Consider the following 15,266-nt stretch of genomic DNA (forward strand, 5'->3'; position numbering starts at 1 on the left):
CATAATAACTAGACGATCAAAGCCACAGAGTAGCACACATTACATAAGTTTTCTCAAGCCACACAAGGTCCTTACACGAATAGATAGTTCTAGTGACCATACTAGAGAGTCTCACAATCGAATGATCGAGAAGAGTGCCACACACACGATAGATAAGTCGTACAAGCCGATACAAGCGCGAAGTGCTAAATGAGTACATGAGATCTTTTCATTCTCCCCCTTTATCAACATGCGCCAAAAAGGGAATGAAAAACCAAGTAAATCATCACTCATTGACGTCGGGAACGTCGTCGGAGGTGTCCTCATTTTCATCGGAGTCGCGGTGCTCCTTGTAGCCCTGGGGCTCTTCTTCTTCGGTCTCCTCGTCTTCATCGAATATTTCTTGACCGGCAGGAGGACGACGGGGAGCATGAGCAGTGCAGCTGACCTGGCGGCGACGCTGGCGAGGAAGAGGAACAAAGTCCGGCTCGGGAGCGGCATCGGCCGCATCCCACTCGGCGAAGGGGTCATCGAAAGCTGGAAGCCCATCATGAACGTCCACGGGAAGGCCCATATGAGCCTTGATAGCCTGAATATCCCGGCGATTCTCATTTACCTCAGAAGCAATAGTCCTGCACATGCAGAAAATGCTACAAAGGGCCCTCTTGATGACTGCGGTCACGATGAGAGGGGCCCGAGTAGCTGGGTGTAGTAGAAGAGGACGGTGCTGAGTCTGGCCTAGAGATCCTGGTGGCCCCAGCATGCCTAGAAGGAGGTGGTGGTGCGTCACCTGAGCAAGGACGAAGGTGAAGGGGCTCATGCTTATGATCCTTTGGGAATGTAATTTTGGTCACCCTCTCAATCATGTACATGATATAAGGTGCATACGGGAGATGCTTGTCTAGATCAATCATCACTCTCCGAAGCTCGTTCCACATGTAATCCATGATGCAAAAAGGCCTACCACCAGGCAAAGTTCTTGCCAAGAGATTTACTGCATAGTGGCGAAGAGCTGTACCATCTCCTTTCTTGGCATCAACTGTGTTTCTGAAAAACCTATTCAATCCATAGTAGCATGGCTGAAGAGTGCTTGCATTTCCCTCATTTGCCAGAACAGGATTGAAGAACAGTTGTGGCACTTGATGACTCCTAAGCACCTGCTCAACGTGAATTGGGTCACGTTCCTCATCTTTTGATCCAAGTCCAAGGAGTCTTGAAAAGGTCATGTAGTCAATGCCATACTTTTCTCCCTCAGTAGTCCAATAGAAAGTGACTCCATATGCATCATAATACAAAGAGGAGAGAAACTGAGTGAGGATTTCGGTGTTCCAATCATACCTAAACCCCATGATGTCATAAAGTCCAAACTCCTTGCATATCTCCATGGCAGCATTGTAGTGTGGATCATTCAGTTTCTCAAAGTAAACCCAATCCACATACTTGCATGGGACAATTGGTGCCTCTGACCCTTTGAGCACAATGGATGTATAAAAGTCATGGTGAAGCTGACACCAAAAACGTCTCTCAAGGCCCTCACACTTCTGCAATCTATAAACATCCTCATGTCTAGCATCCCTGAGTGCCACTGCTTGCCCACTGTAGTTTCTGGCTAACTCAACAGCAAAACCCTCTACACGCTGTGGACGGCCAAGTCTAGGGAAGTTGTTGTACCTTCTCTGATCTGGAGCGAACTCTGCTTGCAAACGAGGCGGTGTCCGAGGATAGATGTCATAAGCAATGCCCCGCCTCTGTGGGTTAGCTCTGGTTGGAGGAGGATTAGGACTGCTCTGCAAGATATAGGGAGCACGACGAGGCTCACGAGTTGGGGGTGCCTGACTGCTGCTGCCCGCGGGTTCCTTTCTGGGGCGATGGCGAGGACGCAACTCATGCCGAGGAGGACTAGAAGGTGACTCATCTTCATCCCTCTGAGAGCTAGGATCATGGCGCTGCTTCACTTGGTGCTTTCTAGCCATGGCCTGGACAGAAGAATAGAGAGCAAATAAACTTTAGGATCAAAGGAATTTGAAAGTTGAAACTTCGAGAACACAAGGTCCGGACAGTCCGGGGTTGAGCCCAAATACTCCGGGGTCCGGAGTATCCGGGTTCCAATCCCGGAGTGTCCGGGCCAGGCGCCCGAAACCCTAACTTCCACACAACTAAAGATTTCTCCATGGGATTTGAATGAAATTGAATCTACAGGTTCCTAGTGATGCTAGATGACAATGTCCTAAAGGAAACCCTAGAAATCCTTCTACATTAAGAGATAGGTAGGGGTGAAGTGCAAAGTACCTTGAAGCCTTCAAGAATGTGTGGAAATCGCCCCTAGGGCGGATCTAGGCAAGGAGTGGCAGCGTGAGGGTGGAAAAAGGAGAGGAAACAGTAAAACCCCGCCCCCCATGTGGTATATATACCCACAAAAACATGGTCCGGACGAACCGGGTTCAAGTCCGGACTATCCGGGTTGCCGGACTGTCCGAGTGAAAGTCCGGACAATCCGGCTCCCCCTGAAGGATTGCAGATGTGTTTGAAAGAGAGCGATTTGGGATATATATAGACTGAAAATCTAGTGGCCTGAGATACATTACCTACTTGAAATCAGCCAACAATCAATCAAGATGAACAATGACCTCAAGTAAGCAACAAATTAAAACCAAACTTTTCGAAAATCAAACTTTCACTGTTTGCTATGAATTGAAATGTTCTTTTCGAAAGATCCTATACTAGTTTCACACAAGTATGCACAAGAGTTCAAGCAAGGTTACGAGAATCCAAAATATTTAGCTCACTCCTCAAAGCACAAAACCTTTGCTCATCTAGAGGTTTAGTAAAGATATTGGCAAATTGCACGTAGGTGCTTACATGTCGTAAAGCAATATATCCCTTAGCCTCATGATCCCGTAAGAAATGATGTCTTATATCTATGTGCTTTGTTCGGGAGTGTTGTACCAGGTTGTTAGCTAGTTTGATTGCACTCTCGTTATCACACAAGAGGGGAATCACACTAAAATGACAACCAAAGTCACTCAAGGTTTGCTTCATCCACAAGAGTTGTGCACAACACGCACTTGCGGCGACATACTCAGCCTCCGACGTGGACAAAGCGATCAAATTTTGCTTCTTAGAGCTCCATGCTACCAAGGATCAACCAAGAAATTGGCAAGTCCCCGTAGTACTCTTCCGATCTACTTTGCAACCGGCATAATCTGAATCGGAATAGCCAAGTAGGCCGAAAGATGAGCCTTTGGGATACCACAAGCCAAAGTTAGGAGTGAAAACTAAATATCTTAAAATTCTTTTAACCGCCATGAAATGACATTCTTTCGGATTAGCTTGAAACCTTGCACACATGCACACACTAAGCATAATATCGGGCCTAAATGCACAAAGGTAAAGAAGAGATCCAATCATGGAGCGATATACCTTTTGATCCACGGCCTTTCCATCTTCATTGAGATCAAGATGTCCTTGAGTTGACATTGGAGGTTTGATGGGCTTAGCATCTTCCATGTTAAACTTCTTTAGCATGTCTTTGTTGTACTTTGTTTGACTAATGAAAGTGCCATCTTTGAGTTTTTTTATTTGAAATCCAAGAAAGAATGTCAACTCGCCCATCATGAACATCTCGAATCTCTTTGTCATAATCCTACTAAAATCCTCGCACCAAGTTTGATTAGTAGAGCCAAATATAATGTCATCGACATATATTTGGCACAAAAGGATATCTTTATCAACTTTGTGAGTGAAAAGAGTAGGATCGGCTTTGCCTATTTTAAAGCCTTTCCTTAGGAGAAAATCCTTAAGGTATTCATACCATTCTCTAGGAGCTTTCTTTAACCAATAGAGCGCCTTATGGAGCTTGTAGACGTGGTTTGGAAACTTAGGGTCCTCAAAGCTCGGTGGTTGCTCAACATATACCAATTCGGAGATTGGTCCATTTAGAAATGTGCTTTTCACATCCATTTGATATAGCTTGAATTCATGGTGAGTAGCATAGGCAAGTAAAATACAAATTGACTCAAGCCTTGCTACGGGAGCATAAGTCTCACCAAAGTCCAAAACTTCGATTTGCGTGAACCCTTGAGCAACCAATCTTGCCTTGTTTCTTGTTATCACGCCATTTTCATCTTGCTTGTTTCGAAAGACCCACTTGGTTCCTATGACATTTTGCTTAGGTCTTTCTACTAAGGACCAAACTTCATTCCGTGTGAAGTTGTTCAAGTCCTCTTGCATGGCCATCACCCAATCTGGATCATCCAAGGCTTCATTTACCTTTAATGGCTCCAAGGAAGAAACAAACGAGTAATGTTCACAAAAAGTAGCCAAATGAGAACGAGTGGTTACCCCTTTAGTTATGCTTCCAAGGATGTTGTCCACCGAATGATCTTTTTGGATACTTTGATGTACTCTTGGATGAGGAACTTGCGTTTGTTGTTGAACTTGTTGAGCCTCTTCTTCAACTTGAGGTTTATCTAGATGATCGGATGATGGTTCTTGATCCATATCCCGGATACTCTGGTCCTCTTTCCGGTTAGACCGGATTTGAGACCCGGAGTCTCCGGCTTGATTTCTGGAGTTTCCGGAATGCGTTGCGGAATGTGTTCTTGATGGACTTGGAAACACCATCTCATCCTCATCTTGATCCTCTTGTTCTTGAGGCTTTATCTCTCCAATGACTAGCTTCTTGATTGCCTTGCTTGATGATTCCTCAAATCCTACAACATCATCAACTTGCTCTCCTTGAGAGACATTAGATTCATCAAATGTCACATCACATGCAATCTCAATGCAACCAGAGGTTTTGTTAAAGACGCGATAGCCGTGAGCATTTGAGGCATAACCGAGAAGAAACCCTTCATCTACGTTAGGAGCAAACTTAAAAATTTTGTTTTTCTTATTTAGAATGAGACACTTACTCCCGAAGACTCTAAAGTATGATACATTTGGCCTTTTACCAAGAAGGAGCTCATATGCCGTCTTGTTCAAGATCTTGTGAAGATAGAGGCAGTTGATTGCAAGACATGCCGTATTGATTGCTTCCGCTCAAAATTGATCCGAGATCTTGTATTCATCAAGCATTGTTCTTGCGTCTTCTATGAGAGTTCTATTCTTCCTCTCAACAATTCCATTTTGTTGAGGTGTGTATGGTACCGAGAACTCATGACCAATTCCTTCTTCATCAAGATACTCTTCTATGTTGGTGTTCTTGAACTCGGTGCCATTGTCGCTTCTTACTCTCTTGATCTAGGTTTCAAACTCGTTTTGGGCTCTCTTTGTAAATTTCTTGAAAGTTTCTTGTGCTACACTTTTGTCATGCAAAAAAAATACCCAAGTGAAGTGAGAATAATCATCAACAATAACAAAACCATATTTGTTACCACCAATGCTTATGTAAGCCACCGGCCCAAAGAGATCCATATGAAGAAGTTCAAATAGCTTGATGGTGGTGACTATGCTCTTTGATGGATGAGGAACACCAACTTGTTTTCCCGCTTGGCAAGCACTACACACATGATCTTTCTCAAAGGAAGCATTTGTTAGTCCTAGGATGTGATCCCCTTTAGAAGCTTGTTGAGATTTTTCATCCCAATGTGAGCTAGTCGGCGATGCCATAACCAACCCAAGCTAGACTTTGCCACCAAGCATGTGTCAAGTTGAGCTCTCTCTTGTGAGAAATCCACAAGATATAGCTTTCCCTTGAGCACACCCTTGAAAGCCATGGAGTCATCGCTTCTTCTAATGACGGACACACCCTCATTAGTAAAAAGACAATTAAAGCCCGAGTCACAAAGTTGTGAAATGGACAACAAATTGTACCCAAGTGTATCAACTAAAAGAACCTCTGAAAGATTGAATTGTGAGTTTAGAGTGATGTTACCAGTTCGAAAAACTTTTCCTCTTTCATTACCAGCAAATGTGATGTAGTGATCGCCACTTGACTTTGTCAAAGAATCAAACATACTCCTTTCTCCGGTCATATGATTTGTACATCCACTATCGATCACCCAAGTTGATCCACCGGAGGAGTATCCCTACAAAACAAGTTTACTCTTTTCTTTTAGGTACCCAACAATACTTGGGTCCTAGAATGTTAGTTACAAGCACCTTGGGCACCCACACACAACTCTTTACTTTAGTGTTAAACGTGCGATGACCAACAAATTTAGCAATCACTTTACCGTGGTGGTTCCTAGTTAGCACAAAATCCGCATAAAAGGATACATGAGAAGACGGTTCTTGTGTTTGTACTTGCTTGAGGTCTTGAATTTGTCTTGCTTTGATGAGGATGCAACAATTTTGGCACCCTCATCACATGTAGTACCTCTCTTGATGAACTTGACAGGACTAGATGCTTGATTCTTTCTTTCTCCCTTGCGGATGGGAGTAGTCATGTTCACAAGACCCCCATTTGCTCCGAATGCGGTGGTCTTGTTGTTCTTGACATATGTAATGGATCGTGGAATGCCTTGCTCATTCTTCCCAAGGCTTTTGACTTTCTCAAATCCAAACTTGCTCATGTACCTTGAGCCAAATCCCTTGGTATGCTTCTCAAACTCACCTACCCTTGAATTGGGATTTGCTTTGGATGCTTGCTCATTCGGAGATGTTTCTTCTTGCAACAATTGAGTGAGCCTACTAATTTCTTTCTTCATGGCATTCATCTCAACATGGTTAGTAGCACAAGCTTGAATATCAATATTATAACAACATGCACAACCATTGCTTGTTGATGGAATGGATGAACTAGATTTCTCACTAGCTTTTGAGTAGCTCTCAAGAGTAGTGTTGTGCTCAACCTCAAGTGCCTTGTGAATGGCTTGTAAGCTTATAAAGTTTTCTTGAAGTTTTACATTTTCACTTCTCAAGTTAGCATTTGTGTCCTCTACCAAGGAGTATTTCTTGGTTAAGTCATTCACCTTTTTTTTTTCACTAGTGAGCAACTCTCTTACCTCAAGAAGAATGTTATCATTGGTTTTGAGAGAATCCTTAATCCTCTTGTTCTCCTTCCTTTCATAGGCAAGGTCCTTGTCAAGTGTTTTAGAGGTTTCTCTCTTGAGTCTAAGCAATTCTTCTTGAGATTCAAGAGTTTCTTGTAACTCATCCATTTTCATCATTAGTTTCATTATTTTAGTTGCACTCTTTTTACCATATTGGCTAATTAGACTAGCAACTTCATCTTTCTCATCTAGTTCATCATCCGATGAGTTTGGAGTGTTTACCTTCATATTCTTTGCCATAAGACATATGACTTGATCTTGATCCGCATCATCGGTGCGATCTTTAAATAGTGTAGTGGAATGATGAGGAGAGGCCTTGAATGTCATGGTAGCAAAGTCTTCATTCTCGGATTCACTTTCTTCTTGAGAATCACATTCTTGACCAAGGTGAGCTTCACCGGCTTGTTTCTTGTATCTTGGTCTATCTCTCTTGGAAGAGTCTTCTTTGTCATCTTTGTTCTTTTTCTTCTCTTCCGGACAATCCGCAATGAAATGTCCAAGTTTCTTGCACCCAAAACAAGGCTTGTTAGATCTTCTTCTTGGTTCATATTTGCCCTTGTTCTTGACATAATTCCGAAAGTTGCCCTTTCTAAAGACTCTTCTAAAGTTCTTGATAAATAAGGCCATTTGCTCATCATCAAGCTCATCATCATCATCATGACTAGATTTTTCATTCTTGGATGATTGACTTGCTTTCTCTTTGCCCTTGGAGCTTGCTTGTAATGTTATGCCATTGTTCTTTGCCGCTTGATCTTGAAGCTCGGCCAAATCTTGATTTATCTTGACTCTTCTTAATTGATCATGATGAGCCTCAATTCTTCCAAGAATATTTTCGGCGGTGAAATGCTTGAATCCTCTTTCGGATCTAATCAAGCTAGGTAAAGTGACATCCCTAGCCATGTACATGGTCAAGAGATTGTCCACAAACTCATGACCACCCCATTTATCACCTCCAAGTGACTTGATTTGATTGGTGATCTTCTTCATCCGATTGTACATTTCCTTGACACTCTCATCCTTTTTCATAGAGAAAAGACTTAGTTCATCTTCCAATGTCTTGATTCTTGACTCACGAACCTTTCTTGAACCTTGATGGTTGACTTGAAGAGTGTCCCAAGCATCCTTGGTGGTTGGTGCATCCTCTATCTTGTCAAACTCTTCCAGGCTCACGGATGTGTGAAGGAAGTTCAAGGCTTGAAAGTTTCTTTGTAGTACATATTATTGCAGTGGTGTTGGAGTCTCATCTTCATCCGAAATTTCACATCCAACTTCTACAACTTTCCACAGATCCTTGTGAATTGCATTCAAGTAGCCAAACATCTTTGTTTTCCATTGATTATATCCGGTTCCATCAAAGAATGGAGGCTTTCCCATATGAATAGATGCACCATGGTCACTAGGAAGTTGAAATGTATAATCATGAGACACACGGTGATACTCAACTCTCTTCTTGTCTTTTGATGACTCACTCTTGCTAGAATTACAAAATGGTCTTCGCTTGTGGTTGGAATCCGAGTCATCACTTGAGTCAATCAAAATCTTGGAGCTAGCTTTCTTCTTCTTTTTGCTCTTAAATTTCTGCTCCTTCTTTCATGCTTTCCATTCTCTATATGACAACTCATCATCACTTGATTCCGAATCATCATAATCATTCTTGGTTTTCTTCTTCTTGCCTTTTGAACCACTTGACTCATCTTGTTTCTCATCTTCAGGTTTACCATCATCATTCTTGTGCTTGTCCTTGTCTTCCTCACCCGTCGGATCGATGGGACTCTTGGGAGAGTGTTCACCCGACATCTTCCTTTGTTCTCCAAGTGGTTAATCTCGAACACGGAGATCCAAGCTCTGATACCAATTGAGAGGATCTGAAGATGCCTAGAGGGGGGTTAATAGGCTAAATTTGAAATTAAAGCACTTAAAAATCAGATTAGTAACAGGTGATCCAGATTGTCCGGGGTTATGTCCGGATACTCCGGACTATCCGGGTCACACTGCAACATGCTAAGAGAACAGATAAACGAGTATGAAACTTGAATCAAATAAACTTGAAGTTACCAGGAGGTGCTTCTAAGACTATTCTACTAGACAAGCTTGATAAGAACCTTGTAGTCAAGTAGATCAACGTCAAACCCTAACAAAGTCAACTTGCAAACAAATATCAAGTAAACCAAGTAAAGAAACAACAAGTGACTCAGGATTTGTTTTTCGAAGTTCACGCCCGAAGGTGCTACATCTCCGTTGAGGAAGAGTTCAAGAGACGGTGCTCAAGAACCCCTATGCTCCTCACCCAAGGGCGAGACCAACGCTCAAGCCCAAGGTCACTTACTATGAATTCCTCAGAGAAGAATGAAGCTTACAAACTTTTCGTGGAGCTCACAATGCAGCTTGAGCACTCACGAGCACGCCTAGCTGTCTAGGAGCTCAAAGCTCCATGAGTAATAGACTTGAATCCGCGAACTCGACGAAGAACTAGTGCTCAAGGGTTGGAATGGATGCTCACTAGCTCGAATCTCTTCTCTTGCTAGTTTCTCACTTGAGTCCCTCAAGAAATCTCTCAAGAATCAAAGGGAGGGAGTGAGAGAGCTTGTTCTAGGGTTTGGACCTGGTTAGGTTCGAAATGGGCAAGAGGTATAGGGACTGAAGTGGTAAGAGGGGTATTTATACTCCTCACACTGAAAAGTAGCCGTTGGGCAAAAAGATACCCGGACACTCCGGGGAATTGCCCAGACACTCCGAACATCCGGACTATCCAGACTCAGCTCACAATCTCACTCACGGCTGCTTCTTTCTGGATTTTGTGTGACAAAGATCTCTCGTTGGTTTTATTTATGTTCCTTGAGCACTAGAACCTAGTCACAACCTTCAGATTGATGTCCCCCTTGATAGTACGGCGTTCCTAAACTTAATTCATAAACCAAAAATCTAATTCTAAATTTATATCCAACACCGCTTTTCATTTCCTTTTTGAGGGGCGTACTTCATCATTCTTGATCGCTTATCCAACTGTAGCTCCTGTACACATGCTAAGATAACACATTAAACGTACATGGTTTTGTCGTCAAACACCAAAACCCACTTAAGGGCCTAGATTTCTTTCATGTATCTTTTCGCTTATGATGTGCAAGTGCAAGATGCGATGTGACAGTCAATGACATGTGGTACGGTGAAGAGCGAGCTTCAACTTGGGTGTGATGGACCATGCGATGACAACAGGCAAATAAGAGGCTTGGCACCGATGCATCATGCATTGATGAAGAACAAGTGGAGGCTTGGCGCTAAGGGAGCCGAGGAGTCCAACTGAAGTCACGGGCGAAATGGTGCACGGTCAGAGCAAGAGTATATGGAGGGCGAGATTGTGATAAAGACAGCACCGATCAAGTCCAGAAGGAAGGCAATGGCAAGCTCGAGTAGGCTGCCTGTGCGGCGGGAGCAGGAAAGACTTTAAGGCGTCAAACCTTGGCGCAGGCCGAACACGTGTCGACATCAAAGCAGGTAGGTTTACTAGTTTGGGCCTCAAAACTGGGGCCGCGTCTGGTGCGGCCGGATGGCAGTGATGGACGGCATGTGGTGCCATCGTGAATCTTGAGTCGAGGCGAAGCAAAGTCGTGAAGGCGGTGTGTCCGTCCAGTGGTTCGATAAAAACTTGGACGGTTTTACCCCTGGGGGTATTTGGATTGTGTGCTTCATGTAAGGGCATTCTGGTAATTTATTAGGCACCTATATATACGTGGATGGGCTGTTGAGACAACCTCTCTTTTGGTGAGGTCCTCTCATTTGTCTCAATCCCCTCCTCAATTCGATTTGGTTCGGATTCTGAGTTTATCTTAAGAACTTGCTCTTTGTATGACTTTCATTTTTTCCCTCGATTCGTGATGGATCCTTGATTGTTGTGAATTTTTCTTCATGGATCTATTAGTCTTTGACGTCATGCATTGTTGGCCGAAGTTTCATCTTGATTCATTGAATTTTGAGGGAGTATTTTTGGTTTGAAATTTTGGTTTTGCTTGGCTCTTTCCCTTTCTTTCTTCCGGTGCGTGAAGATCTATTCGAATTCAATTCACATGGGAGGAAGGGGACGAAAAGTCCATTCATTGCCCATGTAACTTCCTACTGACGCATCGCAGAACACGCCCGGTGTTGGCCCCCAATTCATCTTCTACCTCTAGCCAGTGGAGAGGGGCGGCAGCCAGCGAGCTGGGGGAGGGAAAGGGGTGGTAGGTGGGCGGAACGGCCACCGATGCGGACGCATGCGGCCGGGGTGGGGGTCCTTTAGGGTTTCGGGTTGCTGGGGCTTCCATGGCCGGGGGTCCTAGAGGAGGGGTTCGGGGCCAGCGGCGGCAGCGAACCGGCGGTGGAGGCGGGTTGGCGGGGGGAGGGCGAGGCGGCACTGGAGCGTCGCCGACTGGACAGGGCCGAACATCCGGTGGATGGTGGCCGGCGGCGAGGCGAGGAGAAGGTGGCGGCGGTGGACGGATGACATGGCGGCGAGCTTGGTTAGCGGCGGTGGTGAAGGCACTAGGAGCATAGCCAGGGCCGAGGATGGCGGTGGAAGATGGGGGAGCAGCAATGGAGTGGCTTCTGTGATGAAATTGCAGCCAGCCACGCGCCGTAAATAGATGCCCCTAGGGAACACGCTGCAGCAGGCGCGTGGAACAAGAGGAGGCGTGGCACAGTGGCAGCGGCAAAGCCGAGCGCAGCAGGCGCGACTAGGGATGGCAACGGGTATATACCCGACGGGTAGTGACCACCCATACCCGTACCCGCCAGGACTAAATTTACAAGTCGGGTTACCCGCACCCGCATACGGGTAAGAAAATGCTTCCATACCCATACCCGCGTGGGTAATTTTTACCCGACGGGTAACTCGCACCCGAAATCATACCCAAGTATTACATATAAAATTAGACATTCACATGAAAAATAAATCATTCCAAGTTTTATTGCAACAAGCTAATGGGCCATATGGGTTAAATGAGTTGGAGAGGGTTCAACAATATATATACTAGGCAGGTTTAATTGGATTTAAGCTAAATTCATATTTCATATGGGCTAAAATGAGTTAGGCACTTAGCCTATTTTGTTTTTTATGGGTATTTCTTACCCGCGGGTAGGCGGGTATGGGTAGTATAAATCCGCTTCCGTAGCCGCCATACCTGATGGGTATAGGATTTTGTGCAATAATATATCCATGGATAGAAAAATCATTCCATACCCGTCAGTAAAACCCGTCAGGTCCTGAGGTGCAGCATTGCGTGTCGTCGGCGCTGCCTGCTCGTACGCGCGAGGCCAAACGCGGCGGACGCCCGCAGTGCCCTAGGCGGGGTGGCTCACTGGCAGGCCGGGCTTGGCGAGCAGGCCCGGCTCTGTGGCCCTGGGCAGCAGGCCGGTGCAGACCTGTAGCCAGCCCATCTGCAACCAGGTCGCGGCCGGAACAGGGGCACTTGGTGCTTGTGTAACCATATTGATGGGCTCCTCCGAAGTTTCTAGTGGGGTAGCAAGGAAGGAAAGAGAAGAACCTGCTGGGTAGCTTGGGAGGACATGACGAAACCGAAGTACATGGGTGGGCTTGGTTTTTGTGACATTGAGCTGTTCAACTTGGCTTTACTAGCGAGGCAAGCCTGGAGAATATTACAAGAGCCGTTGTCATTGAGTGCATGGGTCCTTAAAGCTGTGTACTTCCCTGATGGCGACTTCTTGGAAGCTCAGATTGGTACATCACCATCTAGAATTTGGAGGGCGATCGTTGATGGCAAAGATGTGTTGTGCCAAGGCTCGCATTGGGACTGGTGAAGCAACTGACATTTGGGCGATGAACTAGATCCCAAGAGATGGGCTTATGAGACCTATGTCCAGGTTACAAGGAAACAATATGAGAATGGTGAGTGATCTTATTGATAACACGACTGGATGCTGGGATATGCAGAGGCTGAAACAATTTTTTTGCCAATGGATTGGGAAGCAATTGCTAGTATTCCACTGAGTACCAGAAGACAAGTGGACTTTTGGGCATGGCACTATACGAGAAGACGGGTGTTTTCACCGTCAGATCAGCTTACCGGATGCTTGTGAGCAACCGGGAGAAGCAAACGGACTGGATCGAGCACAATCCAGGTAGACCAGACTATTCAGTCGAGCGCAAGGAGTGGACAGATATTTGGCAAGTTCAAGTTCCGTCCAAGGTGCGCCAATTCCTGTGGCGCCTCGCTCGGCAATCGATCCCAACAGGAGACGTTAGACATCAACGACACATGGCCCCAGACAGCAGGTGTGTTGTGTGTGGAGGACTGGACTCGTGGAAGCACTCCTTAATTGAGTGCCATCAGGCGAGGTGTGTATAGGCGCTACAGAGTGAAGAGATAGTTGATTTCATTAGCTCTACACAGCAGCAAGATGCTCGAGGATGGCTTCATGAAGTGATGAATTCACTGAGCCATGATGTGCTAGTGAAGATGGTGGTCACAATGTGGGCGATCTGGTATGCTAAGCGGAAGATCATCCATGAGAATAATTACCAGAGCCCATCATCGACACATTGTTTTGTGGAAAGATTCTTGGCTCATCTGGCTGAGAGCAAACCGGTGCAGAAAGAGTAGAAACCGGCCCAAGCCAAGCAACCTGGTTGGATTCCACCACCACCCAGGTTTGGGAAGATCAATGTTGATGCAGCTCTCGCGAAGAACACAACCAAGTTCACGATGGCGGCTGTGGCTCATGACGAGGCTGGTAATTTCCTGGGAGCCTCAGCACTGGTGATGGAAGGTATAACTGACCCGGAGATGGTAGAGGTGATGGCATGCCGTGAAGGGATGGCGCTGGCTAGCGATCTGGTGCTCCAGAAATTCAAGCTGGCGTCGGTTTGCCTGAACGTGGTTCGGAATTTGCAAGGAAACGCAATGGGAGCTTATGGACATATTATTCGCGAAATCAAGGCAAGAGCGGAGGACTTCACTGAGGTCAGGTTTACTCATGAAGGTAGAGAAGCTAATGGAGATGCTCATAGACTAACTAAAGGGTCGGTGCATGAGAGTTTTGGTAGACATGTGTGGTTTATCACTCCACCAAATGGAGTTTGTACTGCTGTAAACGCTCTTTAGTATAAGCAGTACGCCTTTCCCTAAAAAAAGCAAAGAAATCAAGGCACAGTTTGCATTTCCTTTTGCCCTTACATTTATTTCCCGATCACATAATTAGCTAGTTTAATAGTATTTGTTGTTACTAATCTTTTTTCGTAAATTGCAGGCTTAATTGATTTGTGTTAATTAGCTCTATTTGTTAGTGTTTGCACACTTAGCTAAGAGGCCTCTTTTATAGTGCTTAGTTCTATTTTTTTGTTGAGACTCTTGACCGGCTTGTTAGTTAATCTTTGCGTCCACTTGTTTTTTAAGATGTGCTAATATTTGTTGAACCATCGCATGCTTGGTCAAATGGAACTTTCATGATAGTGTTGCTCGAGTAGATTGTCTTGAGTTTGCTTCTGCTTTGTGTCGAGCTTTTGGCGTTGGTTAATCTCTGTTTCCACTTTGCTTCAAGCTTTTCCTAACCATTCTTAGGTTGAGCTCATCACGAGTTGTCATGTGTCACCTTGGTGGATAGAAGAGAGGCGTGATGGAGTGACAATTGGGACATAGGTTTGTTCCTATCGAAAAGAATTTCTAAAAGCTCTCATTCTTTTCCTTTCTCTCTGATCGCCCATTCCAGTCCTTGAGATACGTACCGTAAAAATTTTGTGTCTAGCGAATGGATGGTCATTCTGTAGCATTAACGAATGTTTTATGGAAATACTCAGCAGTTTTGGCTTGGTGGATGCAAACATATGGTGAGGTCTTGCATCGACGGAAACATTCAAATCGAGCATTGCTCCCGAGCTAGGCTCAACTAATGCAGCCATCCGAGGTGATGGCCCATGTGTCAAGCGCAACTCAGAGTGGCAAAGGTGCGAGGTGGCCGGGCCGGGGGAGAGATCCTCGTACCCGATCCAATCCCTAAATCTCCTTCCCCGCGCCGGTCCCGAAATCCTTGATAGGGCAAAAATGCCCCTTGGCACCATTCCCTATGGGTCCCCAATCCCAGATAGGGGCCGTGGAGGACTGAGATGCGGAGGAGAAAGGCAAAGATGGGAAGGAGGAAGATGGGGAGGAGACACGGAGGAGATGCGAAGGACGGGGAGGACCGGAGGGGAAGACGCATGGTGCTAGGAGGGAGAACTCTGGAGCGGGCTTGTCACCGAAGAGCGCCCAAGCGGGCACTAGGCAGCGACGGACGGGGAAGGGGAGGATCAGCGGAGGACGGGAG

The sequence above is a fragment of the Panicum virgatum genome, chromosome 9N (genome assembly GCF_016808335.1).
Source record: "Panicum virgatum strain AP13 chromosome 9N, P.virgatum_v5, whole genome shotgun sequence".
NCBI classification, from domain to species: Eukaryota; Viridiplantae; Streptophyta; class Magnoliopsida; order Poales; family Poaceae; genus Panicum; species Panicum virgatum.